Here is a 21,390-nt window from a genome sequence, read left to right as displayed (position 1 = left end):
CAAGATGCTTTTTCAGAAGGATTTTGGATTACTCATGTACATTTTGGCAAAATTCAGTCTAGCTTTTTTATGTCTGTGTCAGTAGAGTGATCCTTCTGGTTATCCTGCCATAGCATTTCATTTCATTCAAATGTCTATAGGTAGTTTGCTCTGACACTGATGCACTCTGAGCCTGCGGGACAGCTTGAATTTCTTTGGAACTTAATTGGGGCTCCTTATCCACCATCCGGACTATCCTGCGTTGCAACTTTTCATCAATTTTTTCCTGCCGTCCACATCCAGGGAGATTAGCTACAGTGCCATGGGTTGTACAATTATGTTGCACACCGTGGACAAAGGAACATCAAGATCTCTGGAGATGGACTTTTAACCTTGAGATTGTTGTTATTGTTTAACAATTTTGGTTCTCAAGTCCTCAGACAGTCCTATTCTCCTTGATCTGTTCTAGATGCTTAGTGTGGCAGAAAGAGACACACAATGCAAAGATTGAGTTAACTTCTCCCCTTTTTATCTGGTTTTAGGTGTGATTTCCATATTGCCCACACCGGTTACTTGCCACGGGTGAGATTGAACGAGCATCACATGCTTGAAACAAAGTTGTCTACCCACAATTTTGGAAAGGTGTTAACAATTTTGTCAGGCCTATTTTGGGACTTTAGTGTGAAATGATGTCCAATTTTCCTTTTTTTCAGTTTTTTTGCGTTGTTCCAGTACACATAAGGATATAAACATGTGTATAACAAAACATGTGTAATTGCAATAATCTTCTGGGAGAAATACTTCATTTTCTGGAACAATTTCAAGAGTGCCAACACTTTGGGCCAAGACTGTATATTGTAATTGAGAGTTTTGTATGAGAGAAATGAGTCACAATTGTCATACAGACATATTAGGAAATGAATCGTTAAAGAATTTAGTGGCCCATGTAACAAAGACATAAGAAAGTAAGTCATGACTGTTACTGTCATCTCCCCATGTAGCCTCCAGTGACCTTCATTGATGATGCTGGAACTTTTCCTCTTGCTATCATCCGCCTTGTCAGTCAGAGAGAAAACAGTATACAGCATATCATTCATCTGAAGTTTTTTTCTCTACTAATAAGAATATGAGCTACTGTACATTTAATCACTCGTGGACCTTATCAGACCATTTGTGACCTCCATGAGATTTACTGATATCTGTATCAAGGAGGTGTTTGGGCTTTTCAGTCTTGATCATTTTGCGAAGACATGCATCTGTAAATATAAGTATAAGTGTCAGGTATGAAAGCTTAACATTGTATACCTGTATTTTTAGTTTCTGTTTTGGACTTTAATCTCTTCCCGCTGTGGCCATTTTCTTTTTTTCCTCCCCATTTTCCAAGAGCCATAACTTTTTTTTTCTGTCCACATAGCTGTATGAGCCTTTTGAATGACACCATTCATTTCATCATGTGATACACTGGAAAGCAGAAAAAAAAATTGCAAGTGCGTCAAAACTGCAAAAAAAGTACCATTCCACAATTGTTTTTAGATGCAGACAGGGCCTTATTAGCCACTAGGCACTGGAGGGCGGGTGCCTAGGACGACAGGTTGCTGGGGCAGTGCCATTTTTTTAACCCCTTCACTACCTTAGATGTATACATACGTCCAGGTCGGTACGTGCTTACTGTGCGTACGCGATCGCCACTGGCAGGGGCGTTCATAGGAATCATGGGGCCCCATAGCAGAAGTTCTAATTGGGCCCCCCCCTCCCCCCAAAAAAAATGTAAATAATTGTTGGGGGCACATTGTTGGGGTTAATACGCAGTTTGAGTGTACAGCGGGGCGGGGGGGGGGAGGGGATGGATCTCTGTAGGAATAATGAAGATCTCCATTTTTTTTTCTCTTTCCCGCATTTACAGTGGGGAGGTGCAATCTGTCAGCCTATCAGCAGCGCACACACGGAGCGAAGTGCTTTTCTTCACACAAGCAAGGGTATGTGTCATTGGCAGTGTATGTCACATGTCCTTGCCCTATAAGACCCAGCCATTTTCCCCATCGCCACCATTTTCTCACTGCTGCAGCTGCGTGTTAAACGGCACTGCTGTTGCTGTGTGCGCTATACCTTGTTAATTTCAAGCCAATTTTCGCACAAATCTACAGATAGCTTGGGAGTAGGGAATAGTTGTGATTGCAGTCCTTTTAAGGACTAGGTTACAGCATTTCCTATGACTTTTATCAGGCAGGTCTGTGCTCTTAAATAGATAGGTTGGGAGTAAAAACTAATTGTAATTGCAGTCCTTTTCAGGACTAAGTTACATCAGTTCCTATCAGTTTTTGCCAGGCAGGTCTGTGCCAGTGCTGTGCAAGTTTTTTTCACAGCATTTGGCTAAATCTAGCAAAGCTAATCCTTTTGGGCCTATTGCAGAGTGTGTTAGTCAGTGAAGTAGCCTATCTGTGTTGCAAACTACACCACCTGTGTATAGAATACCAATTTTTTTACTGCACCTAGTGAAGTAAAACCTTTTGGGCATAGCATAATTCTATTAGTCCATCTATACTGACCTCCATCAGGTTGCAAATTGAATATAATTTTTTTCTGCATCTAACTCTGAAAAAATATTTGGGCTTCTAGCAGTGTGTGGGACTTTGTCTATTAGTCCATCTATACTGACCTCCACCAGGTTGCAAATTGAATATAATTTTTTTCTGCATCTAGCTCTGAAAAAATATTTGGGCTTCTAGCAGTGTGTGGGACTTGTTCTATTAGTCCATCTATACTGACCTCCATCAGGTTGCAAATTGAATATAATTTTTTTCTGCATCTAGTTCTGAAAAAATATTTGGGCTTCTAGCAGTGTGTGGGACTTTGTCTATTAGTCCATCTATACTGACCTCCATCAGGTTGCAAATTGAATATAATTTTTTCTGCATCTAGCTCTGAAAAAATATTTGGGCTTCTAGCAGTGTGTGGGACTTGGTCTATTAGTCCATCTATACTGACCTCCATCAGGTTGCAAATTGAATATAATTTTTTTCTGCATCTAGCTCTGAAAAAATATTTGGGCTTCTAGCAGTGTGTGGGACTTGGTCTATTAGTCCATCTATACTGACCTCCATCAGGTTGCAAATTAAAAATAATTTTTTTCTTCATTTAGCTCTGAAAAAATATTTGGGCTTCTAGCAGTGTGTGGGACTTGTTCCATTAGTCCATCTATACTGACCTCCATCAGGTTGCAAATTGAATATAATTTTTTTCTGCATCTAGCTCTGAAAAAATATTTGGGCTTCTAGCAGTGTGTGGGACTTGGTCTATTAGTCCATCTATACTGACCTCCATCAGGTTGCAAATTAAAAATAATTTTTTTCTGCATCTTGCTCTGAAAAAATATGTGGGCTTCTAGCAGTGTGTGGGACTTGTTCTATTAGTCCATCTATACTAACCTCCATCAGGTTGCAAATTTAATATAATTTTTTTCTGCATCTAGCTCTGAAAAAATATTTGAGCTTCTAGCAGTGTGTGGGACTTTGTCTATTAGTCCATCTATACTGACCTCCATCAGGTTGCAAATTAAAAATAATTTTTTTCTTCATTTAGCTCTGAAAAAATATTTGGGCTTCTAGCAGTGTGTGGGACTTGTTCTATTAGTCCATCTATACTAACCTCCATCAGGTTGCAAATTTAATATAATTTTTTTCTGCATCTAGCTCTGAAAAAATATTTGGGCTTCTAGCAGTGTGTGGGACTTGGTCTATTAGTCCATCTATACTGACCTCCATCAGGTTGCAAATTAAAAATATTTTTTTTCTTCATCTAGCTCTGAAAAAATATTTGGGCTTCTAGCAGTGTGTGGGACTTGTTCTATTAGTCCATCTATACTGACCTCCATCAGGTTGAAAATTGAATATAATTTTTTTCTGCATCTAGCTCTGAAAAAATATTTGGGCTTCTAGCAGTGTGTGGGACTTGGTCTATTAGTCCATCTATACTGACCTCCATCAGGTTGCAAATTAAAAATATTTTTTTTCTGCATCTAACTCTGAAAAAATATTTGGGCTTCTAGCAGTGTGTGGGACTTGGTCTATTAGTTCATCTATACTGACCTCCATCAGGTTGCAAATTGAATATAATTTTTTTCTGCATCTAGCTCTGAAAAAATATTTGGGCTTCTAGCAGTGTGTGGGACTTGTTCTATTAGTCCATCTATACTGACCTCCATCAGGTTGCAAATTAAAAATAATTTTTTTCTGCATCTTGCTCTGAAAAAATATTTGGGCTTCTAGCAGTGTGTGGGACTTGGTCTATTAGTCCATCTATACTGACCTCCATCAGGTTGCAAATTAAAAATATTTTTTTTCTGCATCTAGCTCTGAAAAAATATTTGGACTTCTAGCAGTGTGTGGGACTTGTTCTATTAGTCCATCTATACTGACCTCCATCAGGTTGCAAATTGAATATAATTTATTTCTGCATCTAGTTCTGAAAAAATATTTGGTCTTCTAGCAGTGTGTGGGACTTTGTCTATTAGTCCATCTATACTGACCTCCATCAGGTTGCAAATTGAATATATTTTTTTTCTGCATCTAGCTCTGAAAAAATATTTGGGCTTCTAGCAGTGTGTGGGACTTGGTCTATTAGTCCATCTATACTGACCTCCATCAGGTTGCAAATTGAATATAATTTTTTTCTCCATCTAGCTCTGAAAAAATATTTGGGCTTCTAGCAGTGTGTGGGACTTGGTCTATTAGTCCATCTATACTGACCTCCATCAGGTTGCAAATTAAAAATAATTTTTTTCTTCATTTAGCTCTGAAAAAATATTTGGGCTTCTAGCAGTGTGTGGGACTTGGTCTATTAGTCCATCTATACTGATCTCCATCAGGTTGGAAATGAAAAAAAACTTTTTTCTGCATCTTGCTCTGAAAAAATATTTGGGTTTCTAGCAGTGTGTGGGACTTGATCTATTAGTCCATCTATACTGACCTCCATCAGGTTGCAAATTGAATATAATTTTTTTCTGCATCTAGCTCTGAAAAAATATTTGGGCTTCTAGCAGTGTGTGGGACTTGTTCTATTAGTCCATCTATACTGACCTCCATCAGGTTGCAAATTGAATATAATTTTTTTCTGCATCTAGCTCTGAAAAAAATATTTGGGCTTCTAGCAGTGTGTGGGACTTGGTCTATTAGTCCATCTATACTGACCTCCATCAGGTTGCAAATTAAAAATAATTTTTTTCTTCATCTAGCTCTGAAAAAATATTTGGGCTTCTAGCAGTGTGTGGGACTTGTTCTATTAGTCCATCTATACTGACCTCCATCAGGTTGCAAATTGAAGATAATTTTTTTCTGCATCTAGCTCTGAAAAAATATTTGGGCTTCTAGCAGTGTGTGGGACTTGGTCTATTAGTCCAACTATACTGACCTCCATCAGGTTGCAAATTAAAAATAATTTTTTTCTGCATCTAGCTCTGAAGAAATATTTGGACTTCTAGCAGTTTGTGGGACTTGGTCTATTAGTCCATCTATACTGACCTCCATCAGGTTGCAAATTGAATATAATTTTTCTCTGCATCTAGCTCTGAAAAAATATTTGGGCTTCTAGCAGTGTGTGGGACTTGGTCTATTAGTCCATCTATACTGACCTCCATCAGGTTGCAAATTAAAAATAATTTTTTTCTTCATCTAGCTCTTAAAAAATATTTGGGCTTCTAGCAGTGTGTGGGACTTTGTCTATTAGTCCATCTATACTGACCTCCATCAGGTTGCAAATTAAAAATAATTTTTTTCTTCATCTAGCTCTGAAAAAATATTTGGGCTTCTAGCAGTGTGTGGGACTTGTTCTATTAGTCCATCTATACTGACCTCCATCAGGTTGCAAATTGAATATAATTTTTTTCTGCATCTAGCTCTGAAAAAATATTTGGGCTTCTAGCAGTGTGTGGGACTTGGTCTATTAGTCCATCTATACTGACCTCCATCAGGTTGCAAATTAAAAATATTTTTTTTCTGCATCTAGCTCTGAAAAAATATTTGGGCTTCTAGCAGTGTGTGGGACTGGGTCTATTAGTCCATCTATACTGACCTCCATCAGGTTGCAAATTGAATATAATTTTTTTCTGCATCTAGCTCTGAAAAAATATTTGGGCTTCTAGCAGTGTGTGGGACTTGGTCTATTAGTCCATCTATACTGACCTCTATCAGGTTGCAAATTAAAAATAATTTTTTTCTTCTTCTAGCTATGAACAAATATTTGGGCTTCTAGCAGTGTGTGGGACTTGTTCTATTAGTCCATCTATACTGACCTCCATCAGGTTGCAAATTGAATATAATTTTTTTCTGCATCTAGCTCTGAAAAAATATTTGGGCTTCTAGCAGTGTGTGGGACTTGGTCTATTAGTCCATCTATACTGACCTCCATCAGGTTGCAAATTTAATGTAATTTTTTTCTGCATCTAGCTCTGAAAAAATATTTGGGCTTCTAGCAGTGTGTGGGACTTGGTCTATTAGTCCATCTATACTGACCTCCATCAGGTTGCAAATTAAAAATATTTTTTTTCTTCATCTAGCTCTGAAAAAATATTTGGGCTTCTAGCAGTGTGTGGGACATGGTCTATTAGTCCATCTATACTGACTTCCATCAGGTTGCAAATTAAAAATATTTTTTTTCTGCATCTAGCTCTTAAAAAATATTTGGGCTTCTAGCAGTGTGTGGGACTTTGTCTATTAGTCCATCTATACTGACCTCCATCAGGTTGCAAATTAAAAATAATTTTTTTCTGCATCTAGCTCTGAAAAAATATTTGAGCTTCTAGCAGTGTGTGGGACTTGGTCTATTAGTCCATCTATACTGACCTCCATCAGGTTGCAAATTGAATATATATTTTTTCTGCATCTAGCTCTGAAAAAATATTTGGGCTTCTAGCAGTGTGTGGGACTTGTTCTATTAGTCCATCTATACTGACCTCCATCAGGTTGCAAATTAAAAATATTTTTTTTCTTCATCTAGCTCTGAAAAAATATTTGGGCTTCTAGCAGTGTGTGGGACTTGGTCTATTAGTCCATCTATACTGACCTCCATCAGGTTGCAAATTAAAAATATTTTTTTTCTGCATCTAGCTCTGAAAAAATATTTGGGCTTCTAGCAGTGTGTGGGACTTGTTCTATTAGTCTATCTATACTGACCTCAATCAGGTTGCAAATTAAAAATATTTTTTTTCTGCATCTAGCTCTGAAAAAATATTTGGGCTTCTAGCAGTGTGTGGGACTTGTTCTATTAGTCTATCTATACTGACCTCCATCAAGTTGCAAATTGAATATAATTTTTTTCTGCATCTAGCTCTGAAAAAATATTTGGGCTTCTAGCAGTGTGTGGGACTTGTTCTATTAGTCCATCTATACTGACCTCCATCAGGTTGCAAATTAAAAATAATTTTTTTCTTCATCTAGCTCTGAAAAAATATTTGGGCTTCTAGCAGTGTGTGGGACTTGTTCTATTAGTCCATCTATACTGACCTCCATCAGGTTGCAAATTGAATATAATTTTTTTCTGCATCTAGCTCTGAAAAAATATTTGGGCTTCTAGCAGTGTGTGGGACTTGGTCTATTAGTCCATCTATACTGACCTCCATCAGGTTGCAAATTAAAAATATTTTTTTTCTGCATCTAGCTCTGAAAAAATATTTGGGCTTCTAGCAGTGTGTGGGACTTGTTCTATTAGTCCATCTATACTGACCTCCATCATGTTGCAAATTAAAAATATTTTTTTTCTGCATCTAGCTCTAAAAAAACATTTGGGCTTCTAGCAGTGTGTGGGACTTGTTCTATTAGTCCATCTATACTGACCTCCATCAGATTGCAAATTGAATATAATTTTTTTCTGCATCTAGCTCTGAAAAAATATTTGGGCTTCTAGCAGTGTGTGGGACTTGGTCTATTAGTCCATCTATACTGACCTCCATCAGGTTGCAAATTTAATATAATTTTTTTCTGCATCTAGCTCTGAAAAAATATTTGGGCTTCTAGCAGTGTGTGGGACTTGGTCTATTAGTCCATCTATACTGACCTTCATCAGGTTGCAAATTAAAAATAATTTTTTTCTTCATCTAGCTCTGAAAAAATATTTGGGCTTCTAGCAGTGTGTGGGACTTGTTCTATTAGTCCATCTATACTGACCTCCATCAGGTTGCAAATTGAATATAATTTTTTTCTGCATCTAGCTCTGAAAAAATATTTGGGCTTCTAGCAGTGTGTGGGACTTGGTCTATTAGTCCATCTATACTGACCTCCATCAGGTTGCAAATTAAAATTAATTTTTTTCTGCATCTAGCTCTGAAAAAATATTTGGACTTCTAGCAGTGTGTGGGACTTGGTCTATTAGTCCATCTATACTGACCTCCATCAGGTTGCAAATTGAATATAATTTTTTTCTGCATCTAGCTCTGAAAAAATATTTGGGCTTCTAGCAGTGTGTGGGACTTGGTCTATTAGTTCATCTATACTGACCTCCATCAGGTTGCAAATTAAAAATAATTTTTTCTGCATCTAGCTCTGAAAAAATATTTGGGCTTCCAGCAGTGTGTGGGACTTGGTCTATTAGTCCATCTATACTGACCTCCATCAGGTTGCAAATTAAAAATAATTTTTTTCTGCATCTAGCTCTGAAAAAATATTTGGGCTTCTAGAAGTGTGTGGGACTTGGTCTATTAGTCCATCTATACTGACCTCTATCAGGTTGCAAATTAAAAATAATTTTTTTCTTCATCTAGCTCTGAAGAAATATTTGGGCTTCTAGCAGTGTGTGGGACTTGTTCTATTAGTCCATCTATACTGACCTCCATCAGGTTGCAAATTGAATATAATTTTTTTCTGCATCTAGCTCTGAAAAAATATTTGGGCTTCTAGCAGTGTGTGGGACTTGGTCTATTAGTCCATCTATACTGACCTCCATCAGGTTGCAAATTAAAAATAATTTTTTTCTGCATCTAGCTCTGAAAAAATATTTGGGCTTCTAGCAGTGTGTGGGACTGGGTCTATTAGTCCATCTATACTGACCTCCATCAGGTTGCAAATTGAATATATTTTTTTTCTGCATCTAGCTCTGAAAAAATATTTGGGCTTCTAGCAGTGTGTGGGACTTGGTCTATTAGTCCATCTATACTGACCTCTATCAGGTTGCAAATTAAAATAATTTTTTTCTTCTTCTAGCTCTGGAAAAATATTTGGGCTTCTAGCAGTGTGTGGGACTTGTTCTATTAGTCCTTCTATACTGACCTCCATCAGGTTGCAAATTGAATATAATTTTTTTCTGCATCTAGCTCTGAAAAAATATTTGGGCTTCTAGCAGTGTGTGGGACTTGGTCTATTAGTCCATCTATACTGACCTCCATCAGGTTGCAAATTAAAAATAATTTTTTTCTGCATCTAGCTCTGAAAAAATATTTGAGCTTCTAGCAGTGTGTGGGACTTGGTCTATTAGTCCATCTATACTGACCTCCATCAGGTTGCAAATTAAAAATATTTTTTTTTCTGCATCTAGCTCTGAAAAAATATTTGGGCTTCTAGCAGTGTGTGGGTCTTGTTCTACTAGTCCATCTATACTGACCTCCATCAGGTTGCAAATTGAATATAATTTTTTTCTGCATCTAGCTCTGAAAAAATATTTGGGCTTCTAGCAGTGTGTGGGACTTGGTCTATTAGTCCATCTGTACTTACCTCCATCAGGTTGCAAATTAAAAATAATTTTTTTCTGCATCTAGCTCTGAAAAAATATTTGGGCTTCTAGCAGTGTGTGGGACTTGTTCTATTAGTCTATCTATACTGACCTCCATCAGGTTGCAAATTAAAAATAATTTTTTTCTGCATCTAGCTCTGAAAAAATATTTGGGCTTCTAGCAGTGTGTGGGACTTGTTCTATTAGTCTATCTATACTGAGCTCCATGAAGTTGCAAATTGAATATAATTTTTTTCTGCATCTAGCTCTGAAAAAATATTTGGGCTTCTAGCAGTGTGTGGGACTTGTTCTATTAGTCCATCTATACTGACCTCCATCAGGTTGCAAATTAAAAATAATTTTTTTCTTCATCTAGATCTGAAAAAATATTTGGGCTTCTAGCAGTGTGTGGGACTTGGTCTATTAGTCCATCTATACTGACCTCCATCAGGTTGCAAATTAAAAATATTTTTTTTCTGCATCTAGCTCTGAAAAACCATTTGGGCTTCTAGCAGTGTGTGGGACTTGTTCTATTAGTCCATCTATACTGACCTCCATCAAGTTGCAAATTAAAAATAATTTTTTCTGCATCTAGCTCTGAAAAAATATTTGGGCTTCCAGCAGTGTGTGGGACTTGGTCTATTAGTCCATCTATACTGACCTCCATCAGGTTGCAAATTAAAAATAATTTTTTTCTGCATCTAGCTCTGAAAAAATATTTGGGCTTCTAGCAGTGTGTGGGACTTGGTCTATTAGTCCATCTATACTGACCTCCTTCATGTGGCAAATTAAAAATAATTTTTTTCTTCATCTAGCTCTGAAAAAATCTTTGGGCTTCTAGCAGTGTGTGGGACTTGTTCTATTAGTCTATCTATACTGACCTCCATCAAGTTGCAAATAGAATATAATTTTTTTCTGCATCTAGCTCTGAAAAAATATTTGGGCTTCTAGCAGTGTGTGGGACTTGTTCTATTAGTCCATCTATACTGACCTCCATCAGGTTGCAAATTAAAAATAATTGTTTTCTTCATCCAGCTCTGAAAAAATATTTGGGCTTCTAGCAGTGTGTGGGACTTGTTCTATTAGTCCATCTATACTGACCTCCATCAGATTGCAAATTGAATATAATTTTTTTCTGCATCTAGCTCTGAAAAAATATTTGGGCTTCTAGCAGTGTGTGGGACTTGGTCTATTAGTCCATCTATACTGACCTCCATCATGTTGCAAATTAAACATTTTTTTTTTTCTGCATCTAGCTCTGAAAAAATATTTGGGCTTCTAGCAGTGTGTGGGACTTGGTCTATTAGTCCATCTATACTGACCTCCATCAGGTTGCAAATTAAAAATATTTTTTTTCTGCATCTAGCTCTGAAAAAACATTTGGGCTTCTAGCAGTGTGTGGGACTTGTTCTATTAGTCCATCTATACTGACCTCCATCAGGTTGCAAATTGAATATAATTTTTTTCTGCATCTAGCTCTGAAAAAATATTTGTGCTTCTAGCAGTGTGTGGGACTTGGTCTATTAGTCCATCTATACTGACCTCTATCAGGTTGCAAATTAAAAATATTTTTTTTCTTCTTCTAGCTCTGAAAAAATATTTGGGCTTCTAGCAGTGTGTGGGACTTGTTCTATTAGTCCATCTATACTGACCTCCATCAGGTTGCAAATTGAATATAATTTTTTTCTGCATCTAGCTCTGAAAAAATATTTGGGCTTCTAGCAGTGTGTGGGACTTGGTCTATTAGTCCATCTATACTGACCTCCATCAGGTTGCAAATTTAATATAATTTTTTTCTGCATCTAGCTCTGAAAAAATATTTGGGCTTCTAGCAGTGTGTGGGACTTGGTCTATTAGTCCATCTATACTGACCTCCATCAGGTTGCAAATTAAAAATAATTTTTTTCTTCATCTAGCTCTGAAAAAATATTTGGGATTCTAGCAGTGTGTGGGACTTGTTCTATTAGTCCATCTATACTGACCTCCATCAGGTTGCAAATTGAATATAATTTTTTTCTGCATCGAGCTCTGAAAAAATATTTGGGCTTCTAACAGTGTGTGGGACTTGGTCTATTAGTCCATCTATACTGACCTCCATCAGGTTGCAAATTAAAAATAATTTTTTTCTGCATCTAGCTCTGAAAAAATATTTGGGCTTCTAGCAGTGTGTGGGACTTGGTCTATTAGTCCATCTATACTGACCTCCATCAGGTTGCAAACTGAATATAATTTTTTTCTGCATCTAGCTCTGAAAAAATATTTGGGCTTCTAGCAGTGTGTGGGACTTGGTCTATTAGTCCATCTATACTGACCTCCATCAGGTTGCAAATTAAAAATAATTTTTTTCTGCATCTAGCTCTGAAAAAATATTTGGGCTTCTAGCAGTGTGTGGGACTTGGTCTATTAGTCCATCTATACTGACCTCCATCAGGTTGCAAATTAAAAATAATTTTTTTCTGCATCTAGCTCTGAAAAAATATTTGGGCTTCTAGCAGTGTGTGGGACTTGGTCTATTAGTCCATCTATACTGACCTCCATCAGGTTGCAAATTGAATATAATTTTTTTCTGCATCTAGCTCTGAAAAAATATTTGGGCTTCTAGCAGTGTGTGGGACTTGGTCTATTAGTCCATCTATACTGACCTCCATCAGGTTGCAAATTAAAAATAATTTTTTTCTGCATCTAGCTCTGAAAAAATATTTGGACTTCTAGCAGTGTGTGGGACTTGGTCTATTAGTCCATCTATACTGACCTCCATCAGGTTGCAAATTGAATATAATTTTTTTCTGCATCTAGCTCTGAAAAAATATTTGGGCTTCTAGCAGTGTGTGGGACTTGGTCTATTAGTCCATCTATCCTGACCTCCATCAGGTTGCAAATTAAAAATAATTTTTTTCTGCATCTAGCTCTGAAAAAATATTTGGGCTTCTAGCAGTGTGTGGGACTTGGTCTATTAGTCCATCTATCCTGACCTCCATCAGGTTGCAAATTAAAAATAATTTTTTTCTGCATCTAGCTCTGAAAAAATATTTGGGCTTCTAGCAGTGTGTGGGACTTGGTCTATTAGTACATCTATACTGACCTCCATCAGGTTGCAAATTAAAAATAATTTTTTTCTGCATCTAGCTCTGAAAAAATATTTGGGCTTCTAGCAGTGTGTGGGACTTGTTCTATTAGTCCATCTATACTGACCTCCATCAGGTTGCAAATTGTATATAATTTTTTTCTGCATCTAGCTCTGAAAAAATATTTGGGCTTCTAGCAGTGTGTGGGACTTTGTCTATTAGTCCATCTATACTGACCTCCATCAGGTTGCAAATTAAAAATAATTTTTTTCTGCATCTAGCTCTGAAAAAATATTTGGGATTCTAGCAGTGTGTAGCATCGGCGTCTCTGCCCTGTACTAGGCAGAGACGCCATCCCTCTCACCTCCCCGCTCCAGGCGCGGCGTCCTCCAGTTCTTCTATCCCCGCTGCTTCCGGCACGCGCTCTTTCCTCGGCAGTGTGCTGAGGGCGCTCGCGCGCGCGCTCCCTCTCTCTTAGAGGGACAGCGCGTGCCGTCCTAAGGAGTCCTCGGCCAATTGCCGGAGGACCTCCCATATATAAGGCACCTCCTCCAAAATGGAGGTGCCCGAGCAATGTTGTTGCAAAGCCTTCACTCTGCTTCAGCCCTCAGGTCCCGTTACCAGTTACCTGCCAGTCACCTGCCAGATTCCTGCTTGTTACCTGCCAGATTCCTGCTTGTTACCTGCCAGTCACCTGCCAGATTCCTGCTTGATACCTGCCTGATATCCGCTTACCTGCTTGCAAGCCTGCGGTCCGACGGTCTGCCTTCCGACACCTGTCAGTCTGTCTATGGACCAGCCTGCCAGCTCACCTGGGAGCGCTCACCTACTACCTGTCTGCTAGCCTACCTGGAGGCTCCGCCGTCACGTGCTGTGACCACCTGCCTGTCCAGAGACTCTTGCCCGCTCACCTGGGAGCGCTCACCTGCTACCTGCCTGCTACCCTACCTGGAGGCTCCGCCGTCACGTGCTGTGACCACCTGCCTGTCCAGAGACTCTTGCCCGCTCACCTGGGAGCGCTCACCTCCTACCTGCCTGCTAGCCTACCTGGAGGCTCCGCCGTCACGTGCTGTGACCACCTGCCTGTCCAGAGACTCTTGCCCGCTCACCTGGGAGCGTCCACCTGCTACCTGCCTGCTAGCCTACCTGGAGGCTCTGCCGTCACTTGCCGTGATCACCCGCCTGTCTAGAGACTGTCCCCGTCACTTGCCGTGACCTCCTGCCCTTCTACCCAGAGACTGTACAATCACTAGCCGTGACTACCTGCCCGCCTTCCCTGGGAGCCACCCGCTTCCTTACAAGGACTGACCCCTTGTATAGTTGCTCAGAGGTTCCACCTCCCAGACCCGTTACACAGTGTGTGGGACTTGGTCTATTAGTCCATCTATACTGACCTCTATCAGGTTGCAAATTAAAAATAATTTTTTTCTTCATGTAGCTCTGAAAAAATATTTGGGCTTCTAGCAGTGTGTGGGACTTGTTCTATTAGTCCATCTATACTGACCTCCATCAGGTTGCAAATTGAATATAATTTTTTTCTGCATCTAGCTCTGAAAAAATATTTGGGCTTCTAGCAGTGTGTGAGACTTTGTCTATTAGTCCATCTATACTGACCTCCATCAGGTTGCAAATTAAAAATAATTTTTTTCTGCATCTAGCTCTGAAAAAATATTTGGGCTTCTAGCAGTGTGTGAGACTTGGTCTATTAGTCCATCTATACTGACCTCCATCAGGTTGCAAATTAAAAATATTTTTTTTCTGCATCTAGCTCTGAAAAAATATTTGGGCTTCTAGCAGTGTGTGGGACTTGGTCTATTAGTCCATCTATACTGACCTCCATCAGGTTGCAAATTGAATATAATTTTTTTCTGCATATAACCCAGCCAATAGTTTTGGCCTAATACCACAGTTTGGCCACTCAGCTCTGCTCGGTTCCCATCCATTGTTTTTTTGTGCAAACAACTCCAGAGTTATGAATTAGTTAACCATGAAAATGAGTGGAAAAAGGCCTGCTGCTGGTGGAAAGGGGAATAGGCGTGTTGGGAAGGGGAAAAAAGGTTGTGTCCGTGGGGTAGGTGTTAAAGCAACAGTAACATCTGCAGAAGAAAGACCATCTTCCAGCCAAACTAAAATGTCTACTTCTTTTAGTGGACAATGTGATAAGATCCCTTTCTTACGGCCACGCCAATCGCTACAAATTCCAGATGAGGCACAAAAACAGCAGGTGCTTCAACGGATATCAAGTGCTCCTTTAAGTGGGCTCTCCTCCACATCAACTTCAACATCACAAATACTCCAGTCCTCAAAGGTGTCACCCCAATCGCACTTGCTTCCTCACAGCTCCCAAATCTCCAGCTGCCCGTCTGAGTATGAGGTAGAACAGATGGTTGAGTCTGCAGAGCTGTTTACTCATACTATAGCCTGGGAATCAGAGGTCGGCTCCAGCGCTTCTGTGAATCCAGACGAGGAAATGATCTGCACTGATGCCCAGAATCTTTATGAGTCGGATCCAGGATGTAGACCCTCATTCCCAAACTGTAACTCCTGTTGGTGGAGACAATGAGGAAGACGATGATGAGACTCAAATACCTGATTGGAGCGACAACTTTAGTTTTTTGTCAGGGCAGGAACAGGTTGGCTCTGAGGACGACGGGTGTGATAACGCACAGGGTGATGATGATGAGGTTGGAGATCCCACTTACTGTCAACCCACAGTCAGCCAAGAGATGAGGTCAGCAGAGGAGGTGGAGAAGAATGCTAGTGACGACGAGGTCAGGTTGCGCCTTCCTGGACAGAGACTTAGTACTGGAAGCACGTCAACAACTGCATCCTCAAAGACAACTCTGCCTCTCACCACAAGTCGTGGTGGCTCTTCAGGTCGCATGGGTGCTAAGCCTTGCATAGCCTGGGCATTTTTTCAGATCGATAAAGATGACCCAACTCGTGTTATCTGTAACATTTGTCAGCAAAAGCTAAGTAGAGGCCAAAAATACATAGTTTGAGTACTTCATGCATGAACCGGCACATGGACATGAAGCATAAGTTGCAGTGGGAAGCTCACTGTGCTACAAAGCGGCCTAGCCGGCCGGGCCAACCACCGTCTGCCATATCTTGTGCATCCACGGCCTCTTCATCCTCTGTGACTGGGGGGACAGCAGTCACACCTGTTTTGGGACGCAGACCTTCCACCTCTTTACCCGCAACAGCCAGCGTGATTGGCAGGTCATCATTTTCTTTGGAGGTGGTAACACCAGCTGGTGTTGAGCGCTGTCCGACATCGATAGCACCACCTTTGGATCAAGGCAACCTAACATGTCCGCCTGCATCTTCCTCACAGACCGGCAGTTTGCTGGGGACACCCTTATCAACCCCGTCTAAGCACAATAGCCAGCCCTCGGTCCCTCAGATGTGGACAAGTAAAAGACCATTTCCTCCTAGCCATGAGAAAGCTAAGAGGTTGAATTTCACCATCTGCATGCTCTTGGCTACAGAAATGCTGCCTTTCCTCCTGGTGGACACAGAGGATTTTCGAGACCTTATGTTCGTCGCAGTGCCCCAGTACCAGATGCCCAGTCGGCACTACTTCACAAAGAAAGGTGTGCCTGCACTCCACCAGCATGTCGCACACAACATCACCGCTTCTTTGAGAAACTCTGTGTGTGACAGGGTGCATTTCACCACAGACACTTGGACGAGTAGGCATGGACAGGGGCGTTACATGTCGCTGACTGGGCACTGGGTAACTATGGTGACAGCAGGACAAGGGGCTGCTGTCCAAGTCTTGCCGTCCCCACGAGTTGTGCGTCAATCCTCTTTATCTCAAAGTTCCTCCATTGCTTCTGCCTCCTCAACCTCCTCTCGGTCCTCCACCTGCACCCAAAGCCTGTCTGGTCATGCCACAAGCTTTCTAACTGCGAAGAAGGGATCCTGCACACCTCCTTACTATGCTGGCAGTAGGGCTCAACGTCATCAGGCGGTTTTTACTTTGAAATGTCTGGGAAATGTGAGTCACACAGCTGAGGAGTTGTGGTCAGCTCTGCAGAACCAATTTCATGAATGGTTGTCTCCACTGGACCTGAAACCAGGGAAGGCCGTGTGCGACAATGCTTCAAACCTGGGTGCGGCCCTTCGCCGGGGCAATGTCACACACGTGCCTTGTATGGCACACGTGTTGAACCTGGTTTTCCAGCAATTTTTAGCCCACTATCCCGAACTAGATGGCCTTCTGCAGAGGGCACGGTCGCTGTGTGCTCACTTCCACCGTTCGCATCCTGCAGCTCAGCGACTTACATCTCTACAGAAGTCGTTGGGCCTGCCACTTCACCGGCTAAAATGCGATGTGCCTACCCGGTGGAATTCAACTCTGCACATGTTGCAGCGACTGTGGCAGCACCAACAAGCCCTGGTGCAATACTTTCTGACGTATAGCCTGGGCCAGCGAGATGAAGAGGTGGGGCAAATCACGCTGGTGGAGTGGTCTCAGATCAGGGACTTATGCACCCTTCTGCACAGTTTTGAAATGGCGACGAAGATGTTTAGTGCTGACGATGCCATTATCAGCATGACTATTCCGGTGATTTACATGCTGGAGCACATGTTAAACAGAATTCGGAGTCAGGTGGTGGCACAAGAGGAGGTGGAGGAAGTAGAGGAGGAGGAGTTGTATACGGAAGGGCTAACATCTGCAAGGTCCAGACGGTCGGCAGCACCAAGGCGGCAGGCATGTGAGGGTGGGGGAGATGGTTTTACCAGGGCGCATGGTAGCAGCCAAACTAGTGAGGAAGGTGCAGGAGCCCAGGAAGAAGTGGAGGACGAACTGATGGAAGACTCATCGAATGAGGGAGACTAGAGATGAGCGTTGTTCTACTCGAGCTGTTCGCCAATCTCAAATTCGAGCTGTTTTGGGCGGTGTTCGAGCCGGTCGGCGAACACGAACAATTTGAGAAAAATTCGGCTGTTCGAGGTTATGTTCGATAACTGTTCGTGCACCAAAATCATAACTGGATTTTTTCTCAGTAATGATGAAAATTAATGTTAATACGCAGTTTGAGTGTACAGCGGGGCGGGGGGAGGGGCAGGGGATGGATCTCTGCAGGAACAATGAAGATCTCCATTTTTTTTTCTCTTTCCCGCATTTGCAGTGGGGAGGTGCAATCTGTCAGCCTATCAGCAGCGCACACACGGAGCGAAGTGCTTTTTTTCACACAAGCAAGGGCATGTGTGATTGGCAGTGTATGTCACATGTCCTTGCCCTATAAGACCAAGCCATTTTCCCCGTCGCCACCATTTTCTCACTGCTGCAGCTGCGTGTTAGACGGCACCGCTGTTGCTGTGTGCGCTATACCTTGTTAATTTCAAGCCAATTTTCGCACAAATATACAGATAGCTTGGGAGTAGGGAATAGTTGTGATTGCAGTCCTTTTAAGGACTAGGTTACAGCATTTCCTACGACTTTTATCAGGCAGGTCTGTGCTCTTAAATAGATAGATTGTGGGAGTAAAGACTAATTGTAATTGGAGTCCTTTTCAGGACTAGGTTACATCAGTTCCTATCAGTTTTTGCCAGGCAGGTCTGTGCCAGTGCTGTGCAAGTTTTTTTCACAGCATTTGGCTGAATCTAGCAAAGCTAATCCTTTTTGGCCTATTGCAGAGTGTGTTAGTCAGTGGAGTAGCCTATCTGTGTTGCAAGATATACCACCTGTGTATAGAATACCAATTTTTTTACTGCACCTAGTGAAGTAAAATCTTTTGGGCATAGCATCATTCTATTAGTCCATCTATACTGACCTCCATCAGGTTGCAAACTGAATATAATTTTTTTCTGCATCTAGCTCTGAAAAAATATTTGGGCTTCTAGCAGTGTGTGGGACTTGGTCTATTAGTCCATCTATACTGACCTCCATCAGGTTGCAAATTAAAAATAATTTTTTTCTTCATTTAGCTCTGAAAAAATATTTGGGCTTCTAGCAGTGTGTGGGACTTGTTCTATTAGTCCTTCTATACTGACCTCCAACAGGTTGCAAATTGAATATAATTTTTTTCTGCATCTAGCTCTGAAAAAATATTTGGGCTTCTAGCGGTGTGTGGGACTTGGTCTATTAGTCCATCTATACTGACCTCCATCAGGTTGCAAATTAAAAATAATTTTTTTCTGCATCTAGCTCTGAAAAAATATTTGGGCTTCTAGCAGTGTGTGGGACTTGGTCTATTAGTCCATCTATACTGACCTCCATCAGGTTGCAAATTAAAAATAATTTTTTTCTTCATTTATCTCTGAAAAAATATTTGGGCTTCTAGCAGCGTGTGGGACTTGTTCTATTAGTCCATCTATACTGACCTCCATCAGGTTGCAAATTAAAAATAATTTTTTTCTGCATCTAGCTCTGAAAAAATATTTGGGCTTCTAGCAGTGTGTGGGACTTGGTCTATTAGTCCATCTATACTGACCTCCATCAGGTTGCAAATTAAAAATATTTTTTTTCTGCATCTAGCTCTGAAAAAATATTTGGGCTTCTAGCAGTGTGTGGGACTTGGTCTATTAGTCCATCTATACTGACCTCCATCAGGTTGCAAATTGAATAAAAAAATTTCTGCATCTAGCTCTGAAAAAATATTTGGGCTTCCAGCGGTGTGTGGGACTTGGTCTATTAGTCCATCTATACTGACCTCCATCAGGTTGCAAATTAAAAATAATTTTTTTCTGCATCTAGCTCTGAAAAAATATTTGGGCTTCTAGCAGTGTGTGGGACTTGGTCTATTAGTCCATCTATACTGACCTCCATCAGGTTGCAAATTAAAAATAATTTTTTTCTTCATTTAGCTCTGAAAAAATATTTGGGCTTCTAGCAGTGTGTGGGACTTGTTCTATTAGTCCTTCTATACTGACGTCCAGCAGGTTGCAAATTGAATATAATTTTTTTCTGCATCTAGCTCTGAAAAAATATTTGGGCTTCTAGCGGTGTGTGGGACTTGGTCTATTAGTCCATCTATACTGACCTCCATCAGGTTGCAAATTAAAAATAATTTTTTTCTGCATCTAGCTCAGAAAAAATATTTGGGCTTCTAGCAGTGTGTGGGACTTGGTCTATTAGTCCATCTATACTGACCTCCATCAGGTTGCAAATTAAAAATAATTTTTTTCTGCATCTAGCTCTGAAAAAATATTTGGGCTTCTAGCAGTGTGTGGGACTTGGTCTATTAGTCCATCTATACTGACCTCCATCAGGTTGCAAATTAAAAATAATTTTTTTCTTCATTTAGCTCTGAAAAAATATTTGGGCTTCTAGCAGTGTGTGGGACTTGTTCTATTAGTCCTTCTATACTGACCTCCAGCAGGTTGCAAATTGAATATAATTTTTTTCTGCATCTAGCTCTGAAAAAATATTTGGGCTTCTAGCAGTGTGTGGGACTTGGTCTATTAGTCCATCTATACTGACCTCCATCAGGTTGCAAATTGAATAAAAAAATTTTCTGCATCTAGCTCTGAAAAAATATTTGGGCTTCTAGCGGTGTGTTTGACTTGGTCTATTAGTCCATCTATACTGACCTCCATCAGGTTGCAAATTAAAAATAATTTTTTTCTGCATCTAACCCAGCCAATAGTTTTGGCCTAATACCACAGTTTGGCCACTCAGCTCTGCTCGGTTACCATCCATTGTTTTTTTGTGCAAACAACTCCAGAGTTGTGAATTAGTTAACCACCAAAATGAGTGGAAAAAGGCCTGCTACTGGTGGAAAGGGGAATAGGCGTGTTGGGAAGGGGAAAAAAGGTTGTGTCCGTGGGGTAGGTGCAGAAGAAAGACCATCTTCCAGCCAAACTAAAATGTCTACTTCTTTTAGCGGACAATGTGATAAGATCCCTTTCTTACGGCCACGCCAATCGCTACAAATTCCAGATGAGGCACAAAAACAGCAGGTGCTTCAACGGATATCAAGTGCTCCTTTAAGTGGGCTCTCCTCCACATCAACTTCAACATCACAAATACTCCAGTCCTCAAAGGTGTCACCCAAATCGCACTTGCTTCCTCACAGCTCCCAAATCTCCAGCTGCCCGTCTGAGTATGAGGTAGAACAGATGGTTGAGTCTGCAGAGCTGTTTACTCATACTATAGCCTGGGAATCAGAGGTCGACTCCAGCGCTTGTGTGAATCCAGACGAGGAAATGATCTGCACTGATGCCCAGAATCTTTATGAGTCGGATCCAGGACCAGACGCAGAAGGTTCTGACCATAATGTAGACCCTCATTCCCAAACTGTAACTCCTGTTGGTGGAGACAATGAGGAAGACGATGATAAGACTCAAATACCTGATTGGAGCGACAACTTTAGTTTTTTGTCAGGGCAGGAACAGGTTGGCTCTGAGGACGACGGGTGTGATAACGCACAGGGTGATGATGATGAGGTCGGAGATCCCACTTACTGTCAACCCACAGTCAGCCAAGAGATGAGGTCAGCAGAGGAGGTGGAGGAAGATGCTAGTGACGACGAGGTCAGGTTGCGCCTTCCTGGACAGAGACGTAGTACTGGAAGCACGTCAACAACTGCATCCTCAAACACAACTCTGCCTCTCACCACAAGTCGTGGTGGCTCTTCAGGTCGCATGGGTGCTAAGCCTTGCATAGCCTGGGCATTTTTTCAGATCGATAAAGATGACC

Source organism: Phyllobates terribilis, unplaced genomic scaffold (assembly GCF_046119375.1).
Source record: "Phyllobates terribilis strain yellow unplaced genomic scaffold, ASM4611937v1 Scaffold_2__4_contigs__length_985480577, whole genome shotgun sequence".
In the NCBI taxonomy this organism is placed as follows: Eukaryota; Metazoa; Chordata; class Amphibia; order Anura; family Dendrobatidae; genus Phyllobates; species Phyllobates terribilis.
The sequence above is the reverse complement of the archived record's forward strand: the minus strand, read 5'-3'. Positions refer to the sequence as shown.